The sequence below is a fragment of the Sciurus vulgaris genome (genome assembly GCF_902686455.1).
Source record: "Sciurus vulgaris genome assembly, chromosome: 2".
NCBI classification, from domain to species: domain Eukaryota; kingdom Metazoa; phylum Chordata; class Mammalia; order Rodentia; family Sciuridae; genus Sciurus; species Sciurus vulgaris.
The window spans coordinates 149,892,930-149,906,763 of record NC_136462.1 but is presented as its reverse complement, the minus strand read 5'-3'; the positions used below and the strand labels follow the sequence as shown (position 1 = coordinate 149,906,763).

At 38.8% G+C, this 13,834-nt stretch overlaps 1 protein-coding gene across 17 annotated transcripts in view; it reads left to right on the top strand.

The window, feature by feature from the left end:
* The window catches only part of CPEB1 (cytoplasmic polyadenylation element binding protein 1), an 82,731-nt gene that overhangs the window by 1,802 nt on the left and 67,095 nt on the right, over nucleotides 1-13,834 (top strand). The window lies entirely within an intron of this gene.

The following is a 13,834-nucleotide window of genomic DNA, read 5'->3' as shown; positions in this document are numbered from 1 at the left end:
GGCGACGCGTTTTCCTCAGCGGGGACAAGGCCAGGTCTCGGAGCCCCGAGGTGGGGGAAATCAGGGGAGACTAGTGCGGCTCCAGTCCTGGCTGCAGGTTTGGGAAGCAGTGTTGGGTGCCGAGGGTGGGTCTCACTGGTCGCTTCAGCTGACGGAGATGTGAGATAGAAGGGCTGCGCGGGCATGGGGACACGGGGGTAGGGGGTGCAGACCAGGAAGAGGTCTTCGCTGTGGTTGTCTCACTTGTTGTCCTTGTCTAGGTTTCTTTCTGTCGGTCAAGTTGATCATGACGTTGTGCCTCTTGCCTAGAGGACGCATCGAGACCACAATCCCCGGAAGTTGCCAGAGCTGCCAAAAGAATGCTAAGAACTCGCGGGCAGCCAGGCTCTGGGACGTGCGGCCTCGGTTGTGCGTGTTTTTGTGATGGCATTTTGCTCCTTGTAGGTGGTATTCTTGTTCACGGGGCTCTCAAGTAGGGTTCCGCCTGTGGAAGATGCGCAGGAAATCCTGAATTCTCTGGAGCAGTCTACTGCCTGGGCCAGGCCTCAAGGATGACTGTGCCCTCCCTGACTCTGCCCGGGTCGGCTCTGATGAACTGGCATTTCTCTGGCAATTGCTTCCTTCGTCTCCCTGGCTACCATGCTGTCTCCCCACGCTCTTTAGGCACCTAAGTAAACTACTGGCTTTCGTCATTTGCTGGGGTCAGGGCAAGTGGGTTGGACTGGATGCTCTGTTTGGTACTTCTCAGGTGACGGCTGACCTGTGCCAACTGGAAGAGTGTCCACTGAGGATAGTTTGCACCCTTAGACTCAGGTTCTCTTTGAGTCCAGGGATTCGCTCTGGGTTAAAACATAGGAATCAGTCGAAACAACAAAATCTTGGAAATACAAGTTGGCAATTGGTTTTTGGATTTGTTTGTATCAGGTAGAAAGGGATGGGCATTCTGCTTTTGGGAACCCCTAAGAACTGAAGTGTTCAGGGCTCACCACTAGTCGTTTGTCCTTTATTATTCAGCTTGCCTGGAGCTAAATTCTACTCCCAGAGAATGTTGCTGCTGTAGAGTTTGGTGGGGAGGAGGAGGCTTTGTGTTTTTCTTTTTGTCATAGTGATTTAATTTAAATTTGGGTGGCCTGATAATGCATGCTTCATTTATAGAAACAGGATTTGAAAGTTGAGTACCCTATATGTAAGTCAGCTTTTCTGATATAAAAATACTTAACTTCAACTTCCCAATGGTTCTCCTATAAACATCTCATTATAATTAGGCTTTCGTGTGTGGAAGGTCGATTTTGCCAACCTGTACAGCAGACCTCAGGTTAGAGAACTGATGCGTGGTCAGGAGTAGTGGGGCATGCCTTCCAATTCACAGAGCTGGGGAGGTTGATGCAGAAGGGTCGCATATTGGAGCCCAGCCTGGCAAGTTAGTGAGATCCTGTCTCAAAGTAAAAAGTGTGACTGGGGATATAGCTCAGTGATAAAACACTCCTGGGTTCAGTCCCCTAGGTACCCACCCACACAACCCAAAACAAAAAACTAGTGCATGTGGTGAATTATCATGGGAATTTGGTTTGGAATGATTCTGGGGTCTTGTCTTTCACTATGGTACACATAACAATGACCATGAGGCAGAAAATGGAGGACTCCAGGCTCAACACCAAAGCTGTAATAATGATAGTGACTGCCCCAAGCTATTTCGCTTTTAATCATTAAAATGGGTGGCAAACCAAATTCTACAGGAGCCTGAAGTAACAGGCTCCTGAAGAGGAGGAAAGGAAGAGAAATACCTATTGCTGCTCTCTAAAGGGAGCAGCCACTAGTTGGCTGGTGCCAAGCAGAAATGTTGGCCCAGAGTTGATGGATCTTTGACTTTTTCATAGTTAAGCTGGACATTTCTATTTTGATGAATTCCCAGATTTTTAAATGTAACAGTTTAAAAATTATGAACTGTACGGGCCAGCTGTAACATGTATTTAATGTCATATTTAACCTGAGAGCTAGTTTGGGATGTGTTTTAAGTCATCCCTGTTAAATTTCCTTCCAGTTTTGCAGATGAGGAAACAGCTCAGATGTCAAGTCTTAAGGCTTTTAATTAGTAGAATAACATTTGGGATCCTTTTGATGCCATAGCTCAACCTATTAACATGTGTGTTCTGGTATATCAGAGCATTGGGGTATGGGGATTTTATTGATTGTCCACAGCATAAGAAAAAAAGTGGTGGTCTATGAACTGGTCCCCTTTTTAGGGAAAGTGAACCTTAACTGCATTCCTGGAAATCTGTTGCCGTAGAAGTCAGTGTGGGTCTTCTGAGCCTTAGTGCAGCAGTGTTGATGTCAGGAGGAATGTGCTGTGTCTATCATTCCATAATATGTCTGAGAGCAGTTAGCTGATCCTGAGAGCCAGAGGTCTGGAGAAAGCAGGCTCCTCCCACTGTGAGGATGACCTTCCCAATCCTCTGCACAAAAGACTTTATTCTTTCTTTCTTTAAAAAAAAATTTTTAGTTGTAGATGGACATAATACCTTTCTTTATTCATTTTTATGTGGTGCTGAGGATTGAACCCAGTGCCTCACACATGCCAGGCAAGCGCTTCTACCACTGAGCCATAACCCCAGCCCTACTTTTTCAAGAGACTTAAAATTGCAATAGTCCTTTTCTCCTTTGGAGACAAGGCAAACATAAAATTATATAATTGTTTTAAGACCTATATGAATAGAATCAAGCTTACTAAATCTCACTTTTTCTGTCTTAGTTAAATAATCACCATAATGTGTTTGATTTCTGAGAAGACTTAATAAAGGGTGCATGTGTGTATTTATTTTTAGGTTTGGAGTGTTTAACCCAGGGTCTTATACATATTGGGCACATGCTATATACCACTTAGCAACACCTACTTTCTCTAATAATAAAGGATTTTTGACAGTATGTGGTAAAATCTTCAGGTATAAGCCCCGAATGCATAAAAGAGTCCTGCCCAGAATAAGAAGCTAGATTTTTTTAGCTCTGGGTAAAACTTAAGACCTCAGCTTTATACATAGCTACACAGGTAGATGTAAAGGGGATATAAACATTTCTGTACCTTACTCCTAAGAATTTAAAGCAGTAAGGAGCATATTCAAAAGCCTTTGCCAAAGGAATTTTTCTGTAAGACTGCAACTCAGATAACTGGGTTGCTTTCTTACCTGTGGCCTGGAAAGTTTTAGGAAAAATAGGAATTTTAAAATGTTACCTGTCCCTACCTGCTTCTCTACCATCCTTTACCAGCCAGGCAGTCAGCTATGAGTTCAATGTTTGCAGATTCTGGGAGTGGAAAGGACTATGTGTTTGTGGGGGGAGGAAGGTGGCTGGGGGAGGGATGGCAGTTGACTTCTGACTTTGCTGGTGTCTTTTTGTTTTATGCTGTGTTGTGTGTACAGCTTTCTCATTCACTGGTTTCAGGTCCCTTAGCAAAATGACCATTCCCTAAAATTGTTCAAAGGGCAAATTAATTAATGGGTTTATACTTCTGGTTTAAAGTTTGGATAGGATTATACACCAAACATATTAGACATAAACAGTTTAGACTGTTGTCTTTAGTAGATGGTAGTGGAGACAGTAAAAGAATCATGACATCAAATAGCAAATTATTTTTTTTCTACTATGGAAGAGCTGTTATAATCTCATCCTGTTCTGCAAATCTGCTTTTCCTAGGCAGTGTCTTAAGCTGAACTGACTCTGGGAATTTGCCAGAAGCATGCAGGGTGTGAGTGTGTGTGGGGAGGTTACATAAAGAATTTGGCTTCTGTTTTTTGATTTAAAACCAAGAAGCATGGACTGGACCCTGTCAGTGTTGTTAAGTCTTTTGGAAGCTACTAACTCTGCTTCTTTTGCCCTCACTTTGCAACTTTGTAAAAATACCTTGTTTTTTTTTTTTTTTTTTTTTTTTTTCCTCTCCCTTGTCATCATTGAAGCCTATTTTTAGTTAAACTTGCTCATGATCATTCTCATCTTCTGTAAGCACAGATTCCAAGTGCAGAAAGTTTTTATGTTGATGATAGGATCCCAAAATAAGGCATTTCTCAACTGTAGTATACTGGCTGAAAAGAGTGAACTAAAAGATACATGATCATATAATATTTTTGTAGGAAAATTATATCTGACTTTCCATAAAAAGTATCCACATTTTTGGGGAGTTGGGTGGAGAGGTACCCGGGATTGAACTCGGGGGCACTGGACCACTGATTCACTTCCCCAGCCCTATTTTGTATTTTATTTAGAGACAGGGTCTGACTGAGTTGCTTAGTGTCTCTTGCTGAGGCTGGCTTCCAACTCCTGATCCTCCTTGCCTCAGCTTTTCTGAGATTCTGGGACTACAGGCATGTGCCAACACACCTGGCTAAAAGTATCCAAATTTTATGTTAAACCAACATTGTAGGGGTAATTTCCAGTGACTTTTTGTTGCTGGGATTTGTTTATTTTAAAAATAGGGGTAGGCTAATTAGGGCTCACTAGTCACATTGAAACTGTATGCAGCTTTATCTTATTTGTGGTGCTAGGAATGGAACCTAGGGCCTTGTGTATGCTAGGCAAGCACTCTACCACTGGGCTACCCCTCTAACTCCTGTTATTAGGATTTAAAAAGATAACTGTTAGGGATCTTTTTGGTAGGTAGGTGCTTTTAAGTAACAGGTATGTATTGGAGGTGTATCTGGATAAATGGGGTTGAGCTTTACCTTCATTAGTTCAGGAGAACATTTTGGCATGGATTACCCTTGAATTCTACCTTTTGTCTGCCTTAAGTATTCCTGGGTGGTTGAAACAGTCCTTTCAGATTATAGTGAGTTAATACTTCTTGTCTTGATTTTGTAAGATGTTTTGTGCTGACTTCCCTTGAGGTAACTGGAGAATCCCCGAAGGGTAGGTCTAAAGATTTGCATGCTAAAAATGGGCCACTGTTGATTCTGGGAATAACTTGACTAATCCTATTACTGGTTTCTTTATTCTTAGGCAGTATAATATGCTGATATAGTATCATCCAGATGGGTTTAGTGCCGTTGCCTGCATCTCCTTTGATAAAGTCATGAGCATAGCTTTTCTCTGTTGGAAGAGAGCAATTACCTTGAAGAACAGGTTGGGGTTTTTATGTGTCTTTTGACAGAACACTTAATCTCTTACTACCTAACACCTGTGCTGTCATAATTCTGGGTTTGTGCCCCTGGATTCTAGCTCTGACACCATCTGTCTGTTTCATGAGTTGGCTTTGTTTCCTGAGACATTTTTTTAAAGCTTGAAATTGTTTTAATCTTGAAATTGTTTTGAAACTTAAAACATGTAAGAGATCTGTCTCCCAGGTATAATTTGGAACTAATACCAAGTCCCTCTTTTCATGGACAGAGGAGAATTAAGCTTAGAATTAAAGCAATTATTTCAGTCTTATACAGTGAATGGGTGATAGAGCCAAAACTGTAACCCTTATTTCCTCATTTCTGGGCTAGTATTAGTTTTAGAATTCACACAAGTTGATCTCTGCTATGTTGGTGTCCGATTATTTCATTTCACTTAAAATTTCTATTTGGTTCACAAGACTGTGAATTTCTGCTTTTTCTTTTTTCTTATTGATCAACTTGTCTTGGCATTTGCAGGCTTCCTTTTCTCCCTCCATGCTACATTCTCTATGGTTCAGTCTATTGGCTAATTCCTGTGCCTTTATACAGAGAGCGCATGTATTCTGCACCAGTTTTCTGTGTGACCAAGTTTTAGGTTGACCATTTCACCCCTGGTTGTTGTCAAGACTTAAAGGTCTCATTGGGCCACTTAATACATGTATCTGTTTGAGGCATATTAAACTGAGCAAGTTTTTTAGTGTAAAAACGGAATCTGTGTCTTCTCGTTTCTCATCTCTTGGAGCTAATCTGATTCTATCCTCTGTACACAAATAGTGTAATTTTATTCCCAGTTAAACTCGAGTGCCCTCTTAGGGCAAAAACTGTGTTTGGGTGCTTTGCTTTTTCCCATCAGAGGTTCTGCTACAGAAGGATGCTAGGTAAGTACATGGTTTTAGCTTTCCTTTTGGAAACTTCTTCCAATTTGTGTAAATACAAAGCCTTGATGTGATCCTATCTTTGTGTCTCCTTTCATTCCTTCTTCCTTGCCCATTGCTGGTTCTAGTTGGACTCTTGTTGTATGATTTGTTTCCCCATCTGCTTTTTCCATCATCCTCTTTAATTGTTCTTATTCAGTCACACCTGCCACTCTGGGGAGCTCTGCCATGCTAGTGTTCTCATTGCTCACTAGGTTTTATCCCTTTGGCCCTTTGTCTACATGGAATGTTGTCCCAAGCTGGACATGAGTTCCAGTTGATTGAGCCTTTTTCTGAATCCTTCCTGTCTCCATCCCCTACCCCCACACCAAGAGAAAGATAAACATCAGTTCCACCTGTTGTCAAAGTTCTTAGCTACTTGGTGATTTCAGAATTTGGGGTTTCAAGTTTGGACCAGATATAATTTAGCATGAAAACAAAACAAACCTAAAGACCCCATGAATAGATTATATAATTGAGGATCTGAAGATTACCATTATGTTTATTGGTTGCTTTTTCAACATATACTGGGGGATTGCAGATAAATAAGATCGATCCAGCTCTCCAGGAGTTAATAGTCTAATAGGAACACAAGCACATGAACAAGTTATGTGCTATCTTGTAAATCAGCAATAGATATATACAGAAATAACATGGGTAATAGCTGTGTAAAAGAATTAAAGGTTTGCCCAAACAGATTTTAGTAGGAACAAGGGAGAACATTTTAGACAAAAGGAACAATATGAACAAAGACAAGGGAGGTATAAAATAGAGGACTGCATTTAAGTAACTAATTTCAGTATTGCTAGAATTTTAAGTGCAGAGGTTACTATCCTAAGACCTACCAGTTGCACTGTGTCCTTATCCAAGAGAGGTTAGTGTATATGACACTAAAAAGATATAAGGATATTTGCAGCAATTTATAACATTCGAAATGTTCAAAAACAAAAACAAATGCCCATTGTGTTAGGGGTCCCCAAGAACATTCCTGGGGAAAAGATGTATAGGGCAAAGTCTGGAAAGCAGGTTCAAGTCCTCTGCTAGGGGAATCAGACAGGACTCCGTTTAATCCCGACAGCTGACAGTACATGTAGATTATTGCCAGACAACAAAGCCTGTTAGAACTTGATGTGTTTGTGTGTGTGTGTGTGTGTGTTCGTGTTCCATTTGTTTTGGTCTGGTCAGTCAGGCAGCCTCTGCCTAGAATGTACCCAGATCCCAAGCTCCAGTGAGAAAAGTGTTTGGCATACACCATATTGTTTGTCTAGTTTACGTATAGTAGGTCACTTTTATCAGTAATGTGAATGGTGGGTACTCAAAATCCAAGCTCCCAGATGCCAACAAAAGACCTGTAGTAAGGCCTGCTATTTAACTCTTTCCTGCATACCCATAAGCAGGAATATGGATAAATTATCTGATTATAGATTATAATCTATATGACTATAGCTCAGTTGGTGGAGTGCTTGCAAGCAGAAGGCCCTGGGTTCAATCCCCAGTATGGCAAAAAAAAAAAAAAAAAAGATATATATCTATGATGACATCTGTTACCTTGTGTGTTGGATTTTTTTTTTTCCTTGTTCCCCTCTCACTAGGGCAGAAGACCTTGTGTGTGTTAGGCAAATGCTCTGCCACTGAGCTAAATCCCCAAACCCTCATTACATCGGTAACACTACACAGTAATAAAAAAACTACTGAACTACACTGCAACATGTAGAAATCTCATACTAAGTAGGAAAAAAAAAAAAAAAAAGCCAGACCCAGAAGAGTACCTGTTACATGATTCCATTTATAAGAAGTTAAAAAAACGTGACAACAGAAATCTTCTGTAAATCTTTTTTAAAAGGGGTATCAGGAGCAGGAAAAGGCACAGGAGAACCTATAGAGCATAGAAATGTTCTGAATGTTGACATATTGGTAGTTAGGTAGGTACAAACATGAATATTGATCAAGCCATATCTTAGAACTAGCACTCTTTACTGCATGTTTGTTATCCCCCTCATTAAAAAAGGAATAAACTAATAGGGATTTAACTTGGCCACTATGTTGAAGCCAGACAATAAAGGGAGTGTTTTATATGTTATGGCTAAGGAACCTAACCTTTATTCTGACCACAGGTCTCAAGAGCTAGGTCTTTGGACTCTGTAAATCCCCATAAGCCTTTAAGGATTCAAAGTCAAAATAGTTTTCATAATTTTAAGACATCAGTTGCTTTTTTAACTGTGTTGACATTTGCAATGATGGTGCAAAATTAATGGGGGTGGAAGAAACTGCTGGTACCTTAGCAGGAATCAAGGCAGTAACCAGTTTCACATATAAATGTCCTTGAGGAAGCAGTGTAAGTTAATTTTATTAAATCAAAAACCTTGAGTATATGCCTTTAAAATTGTGTGTGACAAATGGGAAGTCAATGCTTCATATCCCAATACAGTGACTGTCAAAAGTTCTTATGTGATTAAGTTTCAAGAAGAATAAGCCTCTGTTTTTCATGAAACATCTTTTCATACTTGAACCGGCAAACTATGGTTATTGAACTTTGCACATTTCACATACATTTTCTTAAAAGTCAATAAAATAAGTCTGTCACTTAAAAAAAAAATGACAGAGGCGCACATGCCTGTAACCTCAGCAACTCAGGAGGCTGAGATGGGGATCCCAAGTTTGAGACCAGCCTCAGCAAATTAGCAAGGCCCTCAGCAGCTTAGACCCTGTCTCAAAATTAAAAAAAGGACTGAGGATATAGCTCAGTAGTAAGGTACCCCTGGGTTAAATCCCCAGTACCCCTCCACAAAAGTTTCCACTCTTGAGAGTTTGGGTGTAGTATCAAAGAGGTATATTCACAATTCTCTGAAAAGGCTATTCAATATTCCTCTTCCCACTTGTTTATCTGAGATTGGATTTTATTGATAAACTTCAACCAAAACAATACATGGCAGCAGATTAAATATAGAAGCAGATAAGAAAATCCCTTTATCTTTTATTAAGGTAGATATTTAAGAGATTTGAAAAACAAAGGTCAGCATGCCACTTTTCATTGTTATTTGTGAGAGCTTTTAGTACATGCAGCTAACAGTATCACTGCCAAGTGTTGACAGAAGCTGCAATTGTGGTGACCATGTGTTGTTGATATTCTTGAGCAGACTCATTAAATATTTCTTTAATGTTCTCATAAGTCTGTTCTGAAAATAATAGTATTTCGTTTTTCAGACTGACTTAATAAACTCAAATAATATTGGGTAATAGAAATGTGAGAATAACTTTTGGCTGAATAAAGTGGCTTCTTGATTGAGTGGAAAGTGGATAAGGACCAGATCCCCCAAAGATTCCAAGTAAGGTAGACTTGGTTGGGTTTGGCAAGTAGGAAGTTATTAATTTAGGAGTAGTTGTGTAATGTCTTTGTGGGAGCCTGCTGGCAGAATGTTGTGAATTGAGTGGATGAACCAGGAGGTTAAGTAAAGATAGCATATTTTCTGGAAGGTTGGTCTTAGAACAGAATAAAGAAGTCAGTGACTAGAGGAGGATGTTTTCATTCAAGGAAGACATGTTTTTTAAGGTGAAAAAATCTTGAGCATACTTAAGAGTGAGGGGAAGGAGTCAGTGGAGAAAAAGAAGAAAGACCAGGAAGGAAAAGGAGTTAACATCTTGTATCTGTTGATGATTCACTATCTTTCTGATATGTGCAGAAAATAAGGACCTGCAGCCCTGTCTCCTTTATCCTTGTGAAACTTCCTGTCCAGTCCTGTGACAGCACTTCTTGACTTGAATATGCCATATTCTGTATTCTCTCTGCTTGTCCTCTGCCTGTTTCTCATGTCTTCTTGTTGAAAGTCTGCTTTTGCATTATTCTCTAGCTTAGGAGTTGGAATTGTAAAACCATTCCAGACACCTCGATTTTCTCTCTTTTTTCTTTGTATAGAGTTTTGTGCTTCCCTTGCTCTCCTTTTACTTAACTGGATTTATTTCTCTCACTTAATGAAGTTTTGTGAGACAAGGATTATATTTTATCCATTTCTGTAATTTCAACATCTAACCTAGCAGTTTTTCAATATTCTTGAAGTATTAGATTGAGCTTGCTTGGAAAAGGTAGAATATTGACAATTTCTTATGGACCAGCTGAATATATTTTTATTCCTTACATTTTTGCGTGGAAGATTTGAGATGGAGAACCAAGGAGAAAGTGAAATATAGAGAAACATTCTTAATAACCGTAGTTAATAAAAGTTTAGCCAGAAATTTGGTATTGAGTAGTCTGGTAACTTAAAACAAACAGAAATTTGGCTAGAGGATTTATATTCTTCTATAAGGAAAACAATTCTTCATGGAAAACTAGAAAAAAACTAGAGTTTTATAATCTCTTGTCAGTGGTACTCCTCTATATGGTTACTCATATAAGGGCTGTTCAAAATGATAGTAAACAATATGTTCAAAATCATGAACACAAATGTTATACAGATTTTGTTCAGTTGTCTTATGTAGTATAAAACAAAGGGCAAATTGCCAAACTACATCTTAGTAGAACCACTTCTTTGAGAGCATCTAAGTATATTACTTTCTGTTGCTCTGGCTTACTTAAAAAACAGTCTAAATGTTCAATACCAATTCTTTTAACTAAAAAACTAAATGGAAGAAAATCTTGTTCTCAGAAAGATTTTTAGTGTGAACACAGTTTTGCAGAGGATTCACTAGATTCCAATCCATGAATCCCAGTTTTAAAATCTCATCTGGAGTAATAAACTGTGTACCCCAGATAATCTTCCATAGTAAATCTCTCATCTTTTTTTGTGAATCCACAGATTATTAGCCATAATCTTGAAGGAGTCTATAATGTTGATATTATATAGATTAAAACCAACCTGAATAAAAATTCAGAAGTAATGCATTGGCACACTCCTGTCATCCCAGCTACTTGGGAGGCTGAGGTAAGAGGATCACAAGTTTAAGACCAGTCTGGGCAACTTAGCAAGACTGTCTAAAAAAAAAAAACAATAAATAAAAGGTATTGAGGATATAACTCAGTGGTAGAGCACCCCTGGGTTCACTCTCCAGTCAGAAAAACAAAAGTTGATACAGTTGGCATTCATTTGTGGCAAATGAATAACCCCAAACCAGGATTTTAAACCGAGGAAGTCCATTCCATCACCATGCTGAGCTTAAAGAGTATGGTATGAAGGCAGGGTCAGGCATTCTAAATTAGGCAATTCTGGATTTGTTCTGCCACACAAATAAGTATAAATAAACATAAAAAATGAAATCTCAGTTTTTTAGCAAACATATTCATGTGGGATGGGTTCAGAAATTTAAAGAAAGCAATATGAATGATAGTTCCAAAATTCAAAATTAGAAAGAAATGAAGAAACACAAGTATAAGCTAGAACAAGTAAATAAGGTTCTTGGTGAACTTGGCTCGGTTGATTTGATCAACTCTGTGAATTTGGACAGCTGCCAATAGTTGTTTATTGAGCATAACCATGCACTTTTTCTAATTACTACAGAGTGAGTAATACTCCGTTTTATATCTTAGACAACTAAGGCTCAGAGTGATACTTAAGTGGTAGACCTGGGATTTATACTGCAGAACCAGTGCTCTTTCTGCTTATTGAAATAGTGATTCATGTTTTTTGGTGGTGGGGGGGGTTTCTTGTGGAAAATGAAATGCTCTTTTAGAGACTGTTGCCCCTACTCTACCCTACATCCCAGTTGATGATCACTCTCTTACCATGGGAGTATCAACTCTGTTGGAAAGGAGAAAATTGATATGAAAAAATTTGTCAAGGTTCCTCATGAGCCATTCTGATAGCAGGCAGGTAGATTGGACTAGTTTTATCTTGAGGGTTTTTTTCCCCCTCTATTGGCATTAAATTTGATCTTTTCTGGCAGTGCAAAATAATTCTTTCTGTTGACTGGTGATTTTCAGTAGAATTAAAGTTTGTGTTCTAAGTCTTTGCTCAATCTTAAAGCCTACTTTCCCGATCACAGTAAAAGATCAATTAAAATAAAAAAAAAAAAAAGATCTCATTTTATGGCACAACATGCCAAAAGTAATGGCAGAAGCTACTAAGCTATAGAATAACCAAGAAAACATTTTTCATCATATTAAAACATTGATTTGAACTCAGAACTATTGATAAAGTAGACTATGTAAAATGCAACTATGATTATAGGAGTGGTTTGTGGGTTTCCATTTTGAAAATGAGAATTCATTTTTTGTTTTTTAATTGTAGATGGACCTGATACCTTTATTTTATTTATTTATGTGTTGCTAAGGATTGAACTCAGTGCCTCACATATGCCAGGCAAGTGTTCTACCACTGACCCACAATCCCAGCCCAGAAACAATTCTTTTAAATGGAGAATTTACAAAGATCAGTATATTCCATAGTAGATTCAGACTTTAGGCAGATTCCATACTGAAACTATAATTTCCATTTTGAAAATAATTTAACTGGAGAATTAAAATGATCAATAAATATAGTAGATTGTTTAGGCAGTTCTACTTGTATCATGTATTCAGTATTTTAATTAAGCTTTCTAAGTCAAGAGTAGGAGGAAGAGTTATGAGTAGAAGGGCCTGGGATCATCAGAGGAATAGTTGCCCTAGGTAGTACAAATAACTCCCTTTTCCTCAAAGATCCCTGCAGTAGCCTCTGACCCCATGGTGTACTAATAATATCACTGATAAACAACATTAATTTGCTCAGCACATAATTATGTGCCAAGCACTGTGCTCAGTACTGTGTATATGCAAGTACCAAGTATGTGCATTGATTCACAGAACCCCCTGAGATTGTGTTACTACTTTATCCCTATTGTACATGTAAGAAAAGTGAGAGAACTGTTTTTCATTGTACAGTGCTGACTTTGACCTTTTTTTTTTTTTTTGCTTCCAAAATTGATCATTCAAGGCAAACACTGCATTTACTGATAAGATCAAGCAGTTTGGAATATAAGTTGAACACTTCATTGACTTTTATCCTAATTACACTGTCATCTTATACTTGATCTCTGGTTTGGTATACATGAAAGAAGGGGAGGGGAAGCATGCCAGATGTTATTTGCCCAGTTTGGGAATATGATGCATGTTCCTTAATGGGGTTAGAAGTAGGGCAGGGTGGTCAGATATGTTCCCAAATTAGATTTTTTTTCATCCTGTTTGAGATAAGATATTCCTTCCTGAGGAATAAATTTCTCCCAGAAGGCCTCCAAGTCTGCCTTTGTTTCTAGACTACTGTGACACTTTTTTCACTGGTCCTTCTCTCATCTCTCCTGTTGTTCCCAGTAGTCTCCTAAGACTTACATATAGTAGTCATTTAATTGACTTTAGATGTAACCAGAATCTGGGAGTCCATATATACAGTACTTCTTTTATAGTAAATAAAAAATTTGGTGTGTGTGTGAGTGAGTGTATGTGTGTGTATTAAAAGGGGCTTTTAACAGATTGGTAATCTGATCTGTAAAACGATGCTAACTCCTTAACCTGGCATATCAGGCTGCCTTTCCAGTGTCTGTCTTTTCTCCTATACCTAATGCTCTACCACACTGGAGCACTCTAATGCCTCTTTGCTGCTTCTGTTCTTCAGACCTTCCTCTTTACCCCACTTCTAGGCACAATGTTTTGCCTTCACGCCACCTTGGCTTAGCAGATGGCATTTGTTTACAGCACATTGTAGCTTATAGTGTGGTTGTTTACAATGCTATCAGTTATTCTTGTCTCAGTTTCAAAACTGTTTTGATTCTCTAATCTGCTGACCTTTGTGGCGCTCACTGTAGATAGCAGTCAATTGG